General features: G+C 47.7%; 1 protein-coding gene across 18 annotated transcripts in view; it reads left to right on the top strand.

The window, feature by feature from the left end:
* Positions 1–16333, top strand: part of LOC143213706 (uncharacterized) — a 235578-nt gene that overhangs the window by 81385 nt on the left and 137860 nt on the right. The window contains exon 1 of one of the 18 annotated variants that reach the window (XM_076433808.1): positions 12535–14852. The exons of the other annotated variants lie outside the window; for them this stretch is intronic. The gene's annotated coding sequence lies outside the window, so the exon portion shown is untranslated. Of the gene's footprint in view, positions 1–12534; positions 14853–16333 lie in introns of those variants that run through there. 18 annotated transcript variants of the gene reach the window in all.

Genomic DNA, 16333 nt, shown 5'->3' on the forward strand with positions numbered 1-16333 from the left:
ACTGGTTCTTAACCGGTTTTCCGCGGAACACCAGTGAAATATATTCACTATATTTAATAATATATTTTCTAGAATATATTTATTTCTACGCGGGATGCTTTTGTTTGCTTTTTTGGATCATTAATTTTGGTGTTCGCAAATTTTTCATATAGTCAAAAGTATTTCCAGTTGCTCCAAAAATCATTAGGACACTAAATATTCCATTTGGCAAAATTGTTGGCTGGATGTTTTCACATGATATAAAAATGTCTATAAAAACGTTGGAAAATTTGTTCAAGACCGAATCTACTGTAGATTTGAAGCTCGAAGCTTCCTTTAATTAAAGAAGTTTGAAAAAGAAATTGAAAGTGGGTGCCCAGGTACCAGGTCATTAGACACGAGGGTTAAGAGGATAGACCCTTGTTTTCAGGATTGTAAGGGTGCGGGATGCGTCTTCTCAATTCTCAATTATGCAAAGATGGGGTTTGTCAGTAGTCAAAAGGCTAGATAAAAGATTAATCAAGGTCGCAATCGCCCTCAGAAGTCCTATTTTTACGTTTACGACGCGTAATTTGCATTATTCACAATTCACATTACACAGCAGCTATTCTCATGAAGTTGCGACAGCTACAAAATAATAATAGCTACAGAATAATGCAAACTACGCCTCGTAAACGTTAGAAATAGGGCTTTTGAGGGCGATCGCGGCGTAGATTGATCTTGAGTCTACCCCCTTGAGAGGAGCTGAACGAGGAACAGGATGAGGATTAAACTAATTTTCGGCGGGGAAGCGAAGAGAGATATTTTAAGCGATCAAGCGATGTTGTTCACCCTGTAGAAACGTGTGTGTAGGCGCGTGTCTGTAACAGGGCAAACGTGGAAAGGAGAGAGAGGTAGCAGACTGACAGAGAGGGACAAAAAGGGAGGTTGCCGAGGGACCCGGGCAAGAATGAATGGCACACGCCACGTTAATAGCTTGTTCTCGCTTCAGGGTTGTCCGAGGTCAGTTCACTTTTAACCGGGCCGATGCCGTTATAACTCGCACGACCGTCACCTGTCTTCTTTTTGGCCGGCGTAATATGTTAGAGGGATTTCGAGCGTGAACTTGCCGACTGAATTGATGACTGAATGGCCCGAATGGATGAATGGGCGCTAGCAAGATTACGGGCTCGCTCCCGCCGGCACCAGTCTGTCTGGCACTGCTACTGTCCGATGATCCGAGTTCTGATTTATTGTTGCGATCCGTAGCCCCGGAGCACCCCGATCGCACACACATTCTCTCTCTCTCTCTCTCTCTCTCTCTCTCTCTCTACAAAGTCACCGCCGCGCCGAGCTTTTGTTCTACGAAATTTGTGTTTAACTGCTCGACACCGGAATCGATCCTGGTTCTTTCATACACGCTATCCTAGTCTCGACTTTTTCGACCCTCGTCGTTGACGGGCGGCTCAAGACCATTTTTATTCATCTTTTCGTTCAATTTTCTCGCAGCTCTTTGGAAACTTCGATCAATTCTCTTGTTTTATTAGCAGTATACGCGAGAGTCGAGATATTAAAACATTTCAAGGAAGTCGCGGAGTCCGAATAGTATACTGCGCACCGAAACTTTAAATAGCAAAGTGTATAAAATTAGTCTGACTATTTTTAAGTAAATTGCGAGATCGCGAACGTCACGCGTACGTGACGGTGCTAGCGATCGTGTTGAACATGTCGCGGATTATTTTGGAACCGAAATGTAGTAAGGAACCAAACTGGTGGCGACAGTCTCACGAAAGCGTTCAGGATTCGGAGCACCGTAACCACACCAGTACCACAAAGACTGTATGAGTCAAGTGGAAGAAGAATTCTCTGTGAATCCTCGCTGTAAAGGTTTAGTCCTGCGGTTGGGATGGCGCCTGTGTTGAAGAACCGCGTGCGGGATCGGTGGCGTGACCGAGGGTCCAAGATTTCATTGAGGAACAATGGACACATGACACCTGCTGAGGGCAGGCGTCGCTGCCTAGACCTAGATTACGACAATAATGCCGGGTTCCCGGCGTTAACCAGAACACGAACGAAGACGGCGCGATGTGCAAAAGAGGAGGACAGAGACACGGAAGAGCTAGAGTAGACGGGACAGAGGCGGACGGACTCGGCCAGCAAAGAGGATCGGACAAAGACGGAGAATGCCTGGCACGAGTCTCTAGCACTGGGGCAATGTCACACCTAAGCTATTATTCTCATTCTCCGCAGGCAGACTTACGGCAGACTAATAACCTGTCACCAACTGCCGCCACGGTTGCGACCCAGCCTCTTTCCATCCCTCTTCAACGACCAACTCGCCGAGTTCTCTTTGTTACTCGAATGGGATTCCCGGGCGATTGTGTATGCGTGGCACTCTCTCGCTCGCTCTCTCATCCCGCCTGTTCCTCGCCATCTCCGAACTTCTCTTTTACAACAGAACTCGGCCCCAGACTATTTATGTAAACGTCAACTAACCTCAGGCAACCCCGGAACCGGGAACAGGGCTATTAACTGCGGCGCGTGCCGCGCTAACACGTGGTCTTTCGCTGCTGATGAGCATACCACGTAAATATGAGATCCCGTTTCGCCGACTCTTTTTCACTTAAACGCGCGCTCTCTTCTTCTCTCTCTCTCTCTCTCTCTCTCTCTCTCTCTCTCTCTCTCTCTTTCGATCTCTTTTTACGACGCCTTTGAAACCTTTCACGCTCGACCACTTTCTCCCGAGCTTTCCTTGCACCCGTGGTAATTGATGCTGATGTTTATAGGCCCTTTGAAGCCGAGGCTAGTCTGTAGCGCCCGCTTTAAGGCGGTACGGGTCAGCTCTGTGCGCTAGGCGATTCTTGTGGGCTCGGCTCGTTCAAAAAATTATGTAACTTGAATGTGAAATCGAAAATGTTTGTTATATTTCTCGTGATTATAGCAAATTTTTTGAGAAGGAAAATAAAAGAAGCAATTATTTTGCATTTTTTTAATGTTATGATACTTACCGAATTCGCGTTGAAATCCTCTAACAAATACGCGTAAAAAAATTATAGGTGTATTTGCAAAAAATTGAAGGTGACCTTGAAGAATCATGAAAAAGAAGAGTTGACGAAAAATTTGCTATAACCACGAGAAGCTCTCTTGAAACCATGCTATACCTGATAAAAACATTTTCGATCGAACTTCTAATAACGGAGTAATGTCTACTGGTCACGATTCGTGGTACTTGATGAAATTATTTACCTGATCATCATTGAAAGGAACAATTTTTGATCTGGTACAGGCGGTTCTTCGATGCACAAGCGCCAGAACAGAATAAAACAAATGTGAGCGAGGAAAAGTTCACCGGACGTTGCCGATTAGTCAAATTCATCTATCCCGGAACGATCAGCAGGTTGGCCAGAGCGTCAGCCGAGGATCTTAGAATAAATATCGGTCGCGAACGACTGCGAGCCCTGGCCAGAAAGATATTCTTTCGCAATGATGCTTGCGGTGTATGCTCGTCGTCGAGCTGAGCGGCTTGTAATGAGAGCACAGGATTTACGATCGTAATCAAGCGTGACAGATTGCGCGTCAAAGAAAACAGGTCTAGTCGTTAGATACGTGTCTCGAGCCCTATCCTCTTCCTCTCTTTACCTCTCGGAATCTTTTCTTTCCCTTTCTTTCTCTCTGTCGCCCCGTTGCATCGCCGTCTTTCGCATCTTGACTCGGTGATCCTCTTTGTCGCGCACCCGTAGAAAGAACTGGCACGCGCCCAACCGCTCGTGCATTAAACAGAAGCCTTTAGCCACTTTATCGGAGTAGGAGCGGCGTGCAAGTATGTATTAAGTTGCGAGCACACTTTAAACCGGGCCTCCGGAGGGATCCGCTCGATGCCATAATTCCGCTGACGGGAACGTTCGCGTCATTTTCACGGGTTTTCATCTCGAGTGCGACTCTCGATCACCGCAACCTCAGGGTTTCTTTTACACTGAAATCTGGAACATGCTCGCTTTCGGTTGCTATTGTGGAACAGAGATAGAATTATTTACCAAGAATATCAAAATTTCCGACAACTTTCAGCGGGTAGACTCGTTTTTCCAGGATTGCAAGGGTGCGTGATGAGCCGTTCCATTTCTCGGTAATGCAATGATGGGGTTTCTTAGTATTTTTACGTTTACGAGGGGTAATTTGCATTAGTCGGAAGCATAAAGCTGCGCATGTAACTATTTTCATAAAGCTGCGACAGCTACACGCTGCCTAGTAATGCAAATTACGCCTAATGAACGCAAAAATAAGACTTTTGAGGGCTAGCGCGGTCTACATAGATTGATCTTTTATCTAGCACTTTTGACTACTGAATAACCCCATCATTCTATTATCGAAAAATGAGAAGGCGCATCCCGCAACCTTACAATGCTAGAAACGAGTCTACCCTCTTAAGGCCCGCTACACACATCCGTTTTTCAAACGTGCGTCGATCGTGCGGCAGAATACGGACGTGTACATCGATTATTTTTCTTTTTGTTACGAAAGAATTTAAAAAAATGCGTTTATGCACACCCTGAAGGGGGTAGTGTGGGACTAAGGGGAACAGGTGGTCAGTTCCCCCACTACCCACTAACAATCAATCCTCTCCCGGGACGGCTGATAAAACGCCCCTCTACTAACTTTGTCCCAATCAAGCTGAGCCATGTAGTCCCGTTTTCCACATTTCTCGCATGGTTCAATGATCGGGTCGAATCCACGCCCGTACTTCGCGCTTGGACGTGTACATCGACTGATATGCGATGATTACGTTTCAAACAAATGTGCAGTGCCTAATTGAATCCATAGTATTTCAGACTGCAATTCCGGTACCGCATCATGGTCGCACGTTAGAAAAACGGATGTGTATAGCGGGCCTTACTTTGCATGAAAATCCGCAGCCTAATCATCACCAACGAGAACTCACAATTCCTCCAACCATAGTCGCAACAAAGACTTGAACCATCAGCGATCACCCAGGTCCATCGGTTTCCAACAGGTGCAAGATCTCGCAGCTGCGCGGTATTACCTGAACCACCAGCAATCAGGTGTCACACAGTCAAGTGTAGACACACCCTAAGCCCGCGTTGTAGGGGGCGAAAGGGAGCTCGGGAGAGAGAGACCGTATAAGCTAAACAAATCCAGGGACGTCTGGGCATATTGAGCACGACGACGACGAGGACGGGTTATGCGGATTCGTCGATGCCGGGTGACGACGCTCGCGTGTTGACACTGGTTAACGGCGGCGTATCCCGTTGACATTGGCGGCGGTGTGGCATGGCGGTTTGTCGGTCGGGTTCAGGTTCACGGAAGCCATTCACGGTTCGCACGCCGGCATACAGAAGCGCCGGGCGCCTACGGCCGATAAACTGGGTTGCCGCGCATTCAGGAAGGGATTTAGACGGGCTCGAGAAAGCCGACGCGACGCTCCGGGTGAGAGGAGGCTCATTCACTCGGCTACGGTTCTCTTGTTTTGTTCCTCGAGAGAGCTGCAGCCGCCGCGCCGCCAGTATGCACCGGACCCCGAGTGCAATTTTTATGATCGGACCGGGGAAAACCGGCGTCGAGCTACACCGTTCACTGCCGCCCCCTCTGTGCCGGAGAATTCGACACTTTGACCTTGGAGCTATTAGGTTGTTACGTATGAAATGTCCGAGATCGATAATTGTTCTGAAATGAACTGAAATGCAGTTCAAATTAATGATGCATTTGGATCTCTGCACCTAATATTCCAACAAGAAAGGTGTCGTGCCTAAAATCATCGAAGCACGTTGTTCGGTCTCAAGCAGACCGAACGTGAGATATATGTATTTATTTAGACACGGTCCGCTGCAATAGCTCGAAACACTCGACGCGACGCGACGGTCCCAGAATTTTAGGTGTCACCGGACACCATTTCGAGTCCGTCTCGTAAGCGAACCATTGACAGGGCAATCTTCTTGTATAAGCAAATACTTTAGTGTCCGTATCGTTTTCCCATATCATTCGCACCCAATTTATTCAATAGCCTAACTGCTACGACCAAAATGCACCACCCACTCACCATTAGAAATCACTTTGTCATCCCCATCCATTTTAAGATAACAAATAAGGGAAGATGTCGAGCCGACCTTATACACGACGCGACACCGAAAAGCAGATCACGAAAATCGCTCGAACCGAAAGCAACTGCACCTTTACCTCGAACCTCACCTTTTACTGTAACTTGTTATGTTTTTAAATATATATTAAAGTGTGTGTTAACTTCCGAAGAGTCGAACTTATCTCAAATAGTCGGTGTTACTCCTACAACACCGTCAAAGCCTCGAGTATCGTCGCGAGCAAGCGAAACGGGAAGTTCGGCATACGGACTTGCGGTATTTCGGGCGCTTCAAACGTTGAAAATCTATGTGTTTATAAATTAGCCGAACCGTTAAGGGTGTGGACTCGTTTTTCCAGGACAAGAGGGTCCTCGTTGCGCCTTCTCCTTTCTCGATAATGCAAAGATGAGCTCTTAAATAGTCAAAAGTGCTAGATAAAAGATCAATCTAGTCCGCGATCGCCCTCAAAAGTCCTATTTTTACATAGCTATTTTCATAAAGCTGCGACAGCTACATGCTGCCGGATAATGCAATCATTCGCAAAATAAAGCATTGCTTGATAAGTATCAAAATTCCTTGGACCACCACAGACTTCCCCTCACCCCACATCACCACGCACCATTCCAAAGCACCCAGCACCTGTTACGCTCGCTATAATCCCTCTGGCATCTCTTTCCAGCGGAACGCTAATTCCCGGAGCATCAGAAAAAGGAAGAGGACAGGCTCCCTTGTCGATACGGCAGCGTGGCCAGACCGCAAGCGGCAATTGCACGAGTGCTGAACTCGTTAATGAAGTCCCGGCAGTCAGCTCAGTTAGCTCTTACAATTAATGACGTCGTGTAGAGGGAGTGTGTTGCGCGTTCGATGTGTTGCTGTTGGTATCTTTGTAGTGGTGTTTTGCGACGCGGTTTGTCGGTCGGGTCAGATTCGCGGGAGAGCTATTAACGCTTCGGCGCAAAGAAACGCGCCTGGTAGAGGCAATAAAGTGTAAGGTAGCGAGAGCATAGCAGACGGTGTAGCAGCCGGCGCCGAGTAAAACGGTAGGGGGTTGTTAGAGGGTTGCATGTATACGTGTGTATCTGTGTGCACGGAACGGAGAGGAAGCTAAGAGAGAGAGAGAGCACCGGGAATTTCAGGGTCGTAGGGAGATAATGCCTCTCTTACGGCGTTCGTGAATGGAACGGATCGTCTGCCTGCTACTACGACCTTTCCGCGCGTAGTCCTACGCCCGGGTCAATGGCCTTGTTTAAAGGCGGCCGCTACGATCGCTCGACGTCACGAGGCGTGATCGTTTTACGGAGGATACTCCGTCGATAGCGGTGTGTGTTCACTCGCACACACATCTCGTACCTTGCCTGTCACAGAACTTCGGGATTGAGAGATGCTTTGATCGGCATCGAGCGCGGCCGATTATGCGAGGATTGGTTCAGACTTTGACTCGATATGCCAATTAGCTGTTCACAGCCATGGGAGTCCTTGAGGAAGTAGGGCACAAAGATATTTTGGTTGTGTTGTGTGTACCAGTGTGTTCAGATGTCTGATTTTCTTAGGAGCCAATGGATTGTCAGGATTGTGGAAGAAAGAGTCCATTTGATGTCGAGTCTGCAAGTGCTTACCCAGATCATACCACTTCTAGCAATGTCTTTGAATTTCTGAGATTCTCAGGTGCAAATGGCCTTATAACGACTTAAACGAGTGAAAGAAAGACAGCATTCGTCTCAGGCTTGCTACAGCAGACCGAGACCTCGTTTCATCATTGTATATTCGATTTTTGAAGTTTCTTACGTCCGAACGATTTGTAAAGATTATAAATGAGTAAAAGAAAGAAACCATTTTATCTTGGGTTTGCTAGAACTAGTTTTTTAGTTTCATCCTGAGGTATAAATGGGTTTGTAACGACTGTAGATGAGTGAAAGAAAGAGAATGTATCATCTCGAGTCTGCTGTAGCCAACTCGGATCATATCATCATTACAAGTGCCTTGAAACTTCAAAAAGACTTTGTGAAAAAAAGATTGAACTGAGGTATAAAGCCGCATATAGTCTATCGAAGAACAATATCACCGACCTAATCAGTGCCGAATTGAAACTAGAAGATCCTACCCTAACAAACATGACCGATGGACCCGCTCCATAATGCAATTTCATCCGAGTAGCAGCCAAACGCGTGAAAGATCGCCGCGCCTAATGCCATCAATCAGTACTCCATTACTCCCCGGTCGTAACACTGACCCATTGCACCGAAGGTGCGAGTGAAATGGTAATTAGGGGTGCAACGGAACGAATTGTGTCCCGGTGATCGCATCCCCGTTAGCACCACAACATTCGCCCTGACACGCGTACATATAGACCGGGAGCGAACGGGGAGCAGTTAATTTGTAATTCAAGACTTCTCGGCTAGCGTGTCCGGGATTCCCTAAAAGAGAGAGGGAGAGAGAGAGCGAGAGAGAGGAAGTTAGGGTGGCTGGTATCAGCTGACTGGTGCCGCTCCTAAGATGCACCCATTCATCTCCGCCTCCTCTTTCTTCATTCACACATTCACGTTGGACCCTCTCTCGTATTCGCCCATTGACGTGCCTTTATTTTCTCTCTTCCTCGTTGGCTCTCGGTCTAGCCACCGCATCGCCGTTATGGCGGCCGATCTCCTCTCCTCTCTCTTTCTCTTCTCCTCTTTCCATCTCGTGGGCCGGAGATTCCGAGGGCATCTTTCTCTGTTAACGTCCTCTTGCGGTAATGCCACTACGACCAGCGCAATCACGACCACCAAGAACCACGGATATCCACCGAGCATCTCGAGTCGCTTCCCAACATCCCCTTCTCTCTCTCTCTCTCCACTCCCCCTCCCTCCCCACCTCCCTCGACACGAGTACCCTTTTTCCCTACCTTCTCCTACCTTCCATCCTCATCCCAACGTTCACCGACCTCCACGTGCCATCCCTCCGATTCTCCGCGGTACTTTTCGCCGTCTCTCTCCGGCGCATCGCGACCCTCTGTTTCCCTTTGTTTACGGCCGCAAACATCGTTGATACCGGGCGAACTTGGAAGAAGGACGGGTGCAACCGGGAGGAATGAACGGGAAGAGAAAACTGACAGGATTCGTGCCCCACAAAATTATGACCTCTGCTCCAGAGCTTCCACCGGAAATGGAAAATGTTGATGAGCTGGCGGATTGGTGGTCCGCTTCAATTTTGGTCTAGGCTGATGTGCTCGCTGTACGCTGATGCACCGGGTGGCTCCGATCTGATGAAATGTGGTGAAAACGTGGAACCGGGTTTTCGTGTGCCTCAGGATTTGCGTTCGGGAGAATTGAGGGTGAAGATTCGTGAAGTGGACTGGCGTGGCTGATACGACCTGCCGCTTCTGCTTAATGAAAATGAGAGAGTTTCAGTGATCTACGAATTCGTATTCCCCAACAATACATGAACTGTTCGTTTGTAAAATCGTGGGAGTTACCAAATTTGACTTCTCCTCCCTCGAAACAATCCGTAGACACAGTTGAAACATCGACAAAAGCGTACGCGAAATAAAAAGAATTAAACGATCGACAGTTTCGTGACAAAAAAATCTCGAAGTCGACTGAAACCACGATTTGATGGTGCGCGATGGTACGTGGAAAAATAAATCGAAAATACAGAACGGAATAGAATGAAACGGAAGTGTAGAATAGTACAAAATGTAGAATAGAAAATTGAGTTTGAAGATACGTCGAGTACGAGCGCTGTGTAGAATGGAAATTGGCTGACGCGTCTGATCATGACTTGCCGTTTCTACTTCCGGTAAATGGTAACGCGCGCGAAGCTGACGGACTTTCGAAATGGACTTTCACGAGCGCGTCATATTTCAAACAATTTTATTGTGTCTTTTAGATTTATTTCTTCCTGTTTCGCGATGGATACAATGTTGGAATAATAGCAATCGCCTCGATGCACTTTTTTGGCCACTTTATTCGATGCTCGTATCGACCACAAAAATTATAGTAATTTTCTCAACGCTGCTTTCTTCAATTCCCAGACCCTAAATTCGAAAATCCAAACAGAATGCTTCAATGATCCTTGACATTTAACTTCACTGAACTAGCACGCCTGCTGAAACCTGTGAAAAGGACGACAGACATCTTGATTCCGCAGAAAATGGTCCTAGAAAAGGGCGCTCGCTCGTCAAACCTCGATCAAGACACTCGAGCGTACACATAGTATTTCAAGAAGAAACCATTTGCCATCGCTTTACATCGTTCCGGGAGCTACTCGACCCTGTAGACATTTTTCCAGTCGGCGCTCGTCGGAGCATCTCCGACAAATGGTAAATACAACAAGAGAGTGGAGAGAAGATAGGTCGGAGGCGCATCATCGTAGGACTTAGGGCAGGCGGGGGTGGGATCAGTGGCACTCGACGGAGCGAGGGAACTGAAATATTCCAGCCGTCCTCTCCGGGGCTCTCCGGTTGGTTCAGTGGGTCAAGTTCAAACCGGTGGTAAGACGGAAAGAGGCCGAGAGGCCTGAGAGCGGCCAGAACGTCGGATAAAGAGGCGGAGGATGATGCGGAATGAAAGAGGACGAAGCGAAACGGAAGAAGGCCAAGTCGTTCTTTCGTTAGTAACCACCGATCGATGCCCGATCGAGATAACAGGTAGGCGAGGTCGCTATAAGGGGTTTGTAAAGTTTCGAACGCCGGTTTAAATTCCCCTCTTGTCCTCCTACTCTCGCTGAATTCGCTCTCGCTCGCTCTATCGTCGTGCTCATTCATCTCGCGCAACCTTTCTCTCTCTCTCTCTTATACGCTCTACACTTTCCATTGAACGCGCAATAAAATCGTCACGAAAAATCGCGAATCGGGTTCTCAGAGCCTGTTGCGAAATGGAGACTTGCCTTTACAAAGCTGCATCGAAATCGGCGTGGACAAACATTTCGTATCAGTCTGCCGGACTCCAAAATAAAAATGCAACTACAGCTTCTCGTTTTGCATTAAACATCGCCGATCAGCATGACCGGTTCCGGATTTTTTATTTTGCAATTATTGAAATTATAACGGTGCATTTCAAGCCAGAGAAGATCTGCACACAGAGAATAAAAAAATGGTACGTCCTGGTGCGACAAGGATGCAGCTCCCTCCAGGAAGCGGAGGAAACGAGGCGAGGTTCGACAGGAAAGAATGACGACATCTCGTCGATGTTTACAAGCAGGTCGACCGATAAGCGGACCGGATTCCTCGTTCGCCGGGACATCGTGATAAGCCCTTCACCCTTTTTATCTCCTCAGGCGGAGTAGATGGTGGTTCGCCGTATGTGTCCGCGTGTTGTCCCCGGTCAGAACTTTCTCTTTCCGTCTCCTCGGCGGGTGTCGTGCCGCAAATCTGGAGCACGAGGTATCCGCTAACGAACCGTGCAAACGTGTCAGCGTGTGTGCACGTGCTCTCTCTCTCCTCCGGATCCTGGTGTGCGTATATAACAGAGACAGACAGAGAGAGAGAGAGAGAGGGAGAGAGAGAGGGATAGTACACCGAACCACGCAACGAAGGGTGAGAGAGCAGACGTGCTGTCGCGTGCACGGAAGTGCACATAAAGCATACACACCGATACGCGGAGCCGGAGCGTCGCGTCGCGTCGCTCGGCTGCAGTTTACCTCGAACCTGGCAAGTTCACCTACATTCGAGCCGGCTGCTGCTGCCGCTTGAACGCCGAGGGAGAAGATTAAAGAGGGACGGTCCAAGAGGAACTGGATCGAAGAATTTAGGGACGTTTTGATAGAGGATCGATCCTCTGCGAATTTTATTTTATTCATAGCGCTGCTTCTACCGCGGTTCTGTGTGTACCTATTTCGACTTGTAATTTTATGCAGAATCCTCTGTGCAGTCTGTCCCACAAGAGCGTGTCGACGATATTTCTGTAAATATTCATGTATTTGTAAAAAAAACTTTGTAAGAGTCGAATCTACACATCAAACATTAATACGCTCTTAGCAAGGGGTCCAATCTACTCCATTAGCAAGTATAGCTTGACACCGTCTCGGCATATTTTCGACTAATTTCTCCATATCTTCCGAGTATGGTGAACAAGAGTTCTTATTTTAGTAATATGTTTCTCAGCTTGCCCTTCATTATGGATACACATTTTTTATTGGGTTCGCATCAGGGGATTGGGATGGCCAAGGTAGTACGGTGATGGCCTTTTCGCTTTCCATTTGCTACCATAGTGTCGGTTTCGCGTACGCTGCAACTCATCTCGGAAAGCTCTGTTCTTCTCACTGTCAGGAACAAATATTCAGCCAAGGCGTATTAAAGACATCTGCGTTTGTTTACATTATCCTTATCTCCCTCTCAATGGGTGACAGGTTTCGAGGATATCGCCGACGGGTCCAATGGAAAGCACCGACACGGTTTTCACCGACAACGCCTTTAACCGAAAACGAATTTAATCCACAACTACTTGAGACGACCACAGTATGATAATACATATAATAAGACATATGATAATAATACTGTGGTCGTCTCAAGTCATAGTGAATCAAATTCGTTGTCGGTCAAAATCGTTTTCGGTTGAAGGCGTTGTCGGTCGAATCTGGAGTCGGTGAAATATTGTCGGTGAAAACTGTGTCGGGCAAAATGTCGGTGGTTTCCATGGGACCCATCGCCGACACGCTCTTGTGGGACAGGCTGTATATTATATTTTTACCATATCTCTCATACCATCACCCTGTACATTCGAAGAAATAACACGAAGGATCAAACCGGGGTGTAAACCGGGGTCCTTCGAAAATGTTCTGAAAGCGTCAGACAGTATCAAACCGCGTTCGACCTCCTCCGGCAGGTCTCCCCAAGTTTTTCCCAGTGCGCGCGACGTGTGTCGACAGTCGATGCGAATGCATCGAAGGACGCACGTGATTTAGTTCGCGGGCACGCGAAGCCGTGGAAGAACCGCAGCGTCTCGTCGCGTGGGTAAAGAAACGCTCGGTCCCGTGGTCGTTCCGTTTTTCACTGGGTCAAGTTTATCGGCGTCGCGTAGAAAGAACAAGACGGATGGGGGGGCTGAACAGACTCACCGAGAAAGAGAAGATGCAAGTCGATGAAGCGTGGCTGCACGATAAAGAGACGGCGCGCGCCACTCGTTCCTGTGCGATAGAGAGTAAAAGGAGCGCGAAGGGCCGTTCTTGTGTTACTAATGAGCGATCGATGTCTTATTGAGATATCGGTCTTCGTCCCTCTCCTCCCGGTGCACGCGTTTTTGCACGGTCAGACGTCCCTCCTACCTCGTTCCCCTCGGATGTTCTCCGCAGACCTCCCAGGGATCGGACCGTTTCACTTTTACTTTTTTACCAGCTGAAAGATCTCAATTCCGCCGGTTTCCCTCCGGGGAGCACAGAGTCACGCAGACACGGCCCGACCAACACCGCTTTCGATCGGCGAAAAACCATCGAGCGATCCATGCAGAATACTCGAGTGCTTTTTTCTCTCCGCGGACGAGATAAAGCGATCGAAGGTCGAAGCGTAATCGTGTCGATTTACGAACCAGACACCATGGTTTTCATGCGGATGTTACGTGGGAGTGTCAATCTCTTTTTTTTTTATTATTGTACTTCGGGGGATAATTAGAGAGGTTACCGCGCGTGTTACACGATAATTAATTAAGGCTGATGTTCGCGGCAATGTTGGGGGTAATTAAGGGCAATGTTATGTGGGTTTAGAGTTGGTTTCTTGGACGATGAGATGCGTTTCGTAATTTTAATGGGTAAAAGTGGGTAATTAGGGGCTCGACGATGTTTGTTGTTTGAAGGTTTTTGATGGAGCGATTTTGATCGTAGATTTTTGAAAATTGAGATGAAGGAACGATTTACACATTACGAAACAGCGTGATAGTGTAAAGAAGAAACGCGTGGACACGTTCTCCAGTGTCGGTCCTGCTCTGTTTGCCTATTCCGCACAAACAAATCTCTGCGTAAATATTTTTTGCGGAGAATAGCTTCGATTACTGTGGTTATTGGTCTGAGCACGAATATGTATATACTCTAAAATCAATATACAACGGCAAACTTAGGGTGGGGATTGCATCCCACATAATTTCTGCTGGAAAAAGAGGTGTCGCCTAATTTATTTACATCTCCGCGGAGGCCTCGGCAAAAAAGCAAACAGCTCTCGAGAACAACCGGCCTGATAAACAGCGGAAAAACAACGCCCCGTGCAATTTCTCCTATCAGAAACATATAGTTACGTCCCAGCGCAATTACAACATTCCCAACACATACGGTACAACTATAACGTGAACGTTCCTCGTCCGTTGCATCCGATGCAAAACTTTTTGCGATGGCCTGCGCGCGCGAGTAACACAGCTTACATCTCCTCTCGCGCGGTGCAGCCATAAAACCGTCTCTCTGTCGTTTTTGCGAGCTGTCGCTGTCGCTGTCGTTCGGTAGGTGTGTCGGGCCAGTATACAGGGTTTCCAAAGAACAACTTTTTCCCATCGGGCAGTGCTCGATGGCCGTTCGTAGCACGTGCGATCGCTCGTGTGACGGACGTGGACGGAATACGCGGATGATGCTGGGCACGCGATCTCGCGAGATATCGGCCCGGTGTGCAGTGTGCGCCGGCAGGTGAAAAAAGGGTGGCGAAAACGCGCGTTGGCCGAAGGGTGGGGCAGACGGTGTTAGGGGAAAAAAGGACCTGTGGAGAGAGAGGCCGAGGAGAGCTTGGACGGAGAATGAGAGAGAGAGAGAGAGCAAGAGAGACAGCATACGAGACGAGAGGGAGAGTAAAAGCGTGGAATGTGTGCGCGCGAGGCACGCGATCGTCGAAACTTTTGCTGTCCCGCGGATCGAGAGGTATGCAACAGCTGTTATCGTGTTACGGGTTCGCACGAGCGGCCCGTAACTTCATATCATCGTGGTGGTGGTCGTGGCAACGGCGTTCGTGGTTGTAGGAGCCCACTCCGTCGAGTGGGTCAAGTTCGCGCTACGCTTATGATAACATTTCCGCTCCGCTCCGTTCCAGTTCTGTTCCGCGTCTAACTGCGCCTTTCGCCGTCTCTCCACCCCCTCGCTCTCCACGATCTCCCTGTCTCCTTCTACCTTAGCCTCGCGCGGCCTCTACACTTGCTGCTGGAGCCCACAGATTCCTCTGTCTTCTTCTGCTGCTTCTTCTCTCTGTTCAACTCGAGATGTTCCCCATCTATTCGGAATCTTTCCAACTCCTTACTTCGATATCTCTCTTTTTCTTCTTCTTCTTCTTCTTCTTCTTTGTTATAGCGACGTATTTATACGGCACTCTGCGATTGCCGTGCGCAATTAACCCTTTCGTTACGGCAGTCCGCTCCGCCGGAGTAACGCCACTGAACGGGGCACCGCGCCGAAAAGTGTGCACATTGCACGTCGGTAGTTTCTTCTCGCTCTTTTCCAATTTCTTCTAACGGTTCAAGAGAGATTGTTTATTATAATCCTTGTTCTGGTGCATATTATGCTCCTGTTTTGTACCGTACAAATACTCCACTATCGATTAGAAAAAATGGAAGAAACTTACACACAGGACGTGGTGTGGATGCCAACTATAGTGGACGCCCGTAATGAAAGAGTTAAACGTACACTAGGAGATATATTAGGGGGGGGAGTTAAGGGGGTAGACTCGTGATGCAGGTTAAGGGGAAGTCTATGGTGGTCCAAGAGATTTTCGTCATTTCGATATTGATCTCTGATACTTATCTTCGTAATGCTCTCGGACAAGGCTTAATCTGGTGGAATTTAAACTCGATTTTCTCGAAAACGTAGCGTCGAACGAAAAATGTTATTCCTTTTGTTCGACTTATTTTTACATGTAGTATCACCCCCTGCTCGGTTGTACCACCCGTCTGGCCACACCCTGTATATATCTATATCTTACGAACCCAAAAGCGTCTTCTAAATACATTCTTCTTCTTTGCTTCTTCTACCTTATCCTCCAGTGATCTCGATTCTTGCTACTGGATCCCACAGACTCATTTTACAGCTAGCGTGTTTAAGACGATCGTTCATAATTTCCTATAAGAAAACCAGAACTGATATCCATACGTAACAGGTAACCCTTTGTACTCGACTAGAAATTGCTAGACTATAATTCTACGATTTCTATACCATTTGTCTTCGCGTTCAACACATTGCTAAATGTTCAAGTGCGGTGCTAACACATACGGTTGATATTGTATGGGTAAAATGAAAATTTGACGAATCCAGATACAGCTTTTATGAAATAGTCAAAATTCTTGTACCTAATCTCCGTGATCTAGCTACCGCGGAGCACTAGCCAAAAATCTCGAAGTGCATCGATTAAAAAC

The sequence above is a fragment of the Lasioglossum baleicum genome, chromosome 11 (genome assembly GCF_051020765.1).
Source record: "Lasioglossum baleicum chromosome 11, iyLasBale1, whole genome shotgun sequence".
NCBI classification, from domain to species: Eukaryota; Metazoa; Arthropoda; class Insecta; order Hymenoptera; family Halictidae; genus Lasioglossum; species Lasioglossum baleicum.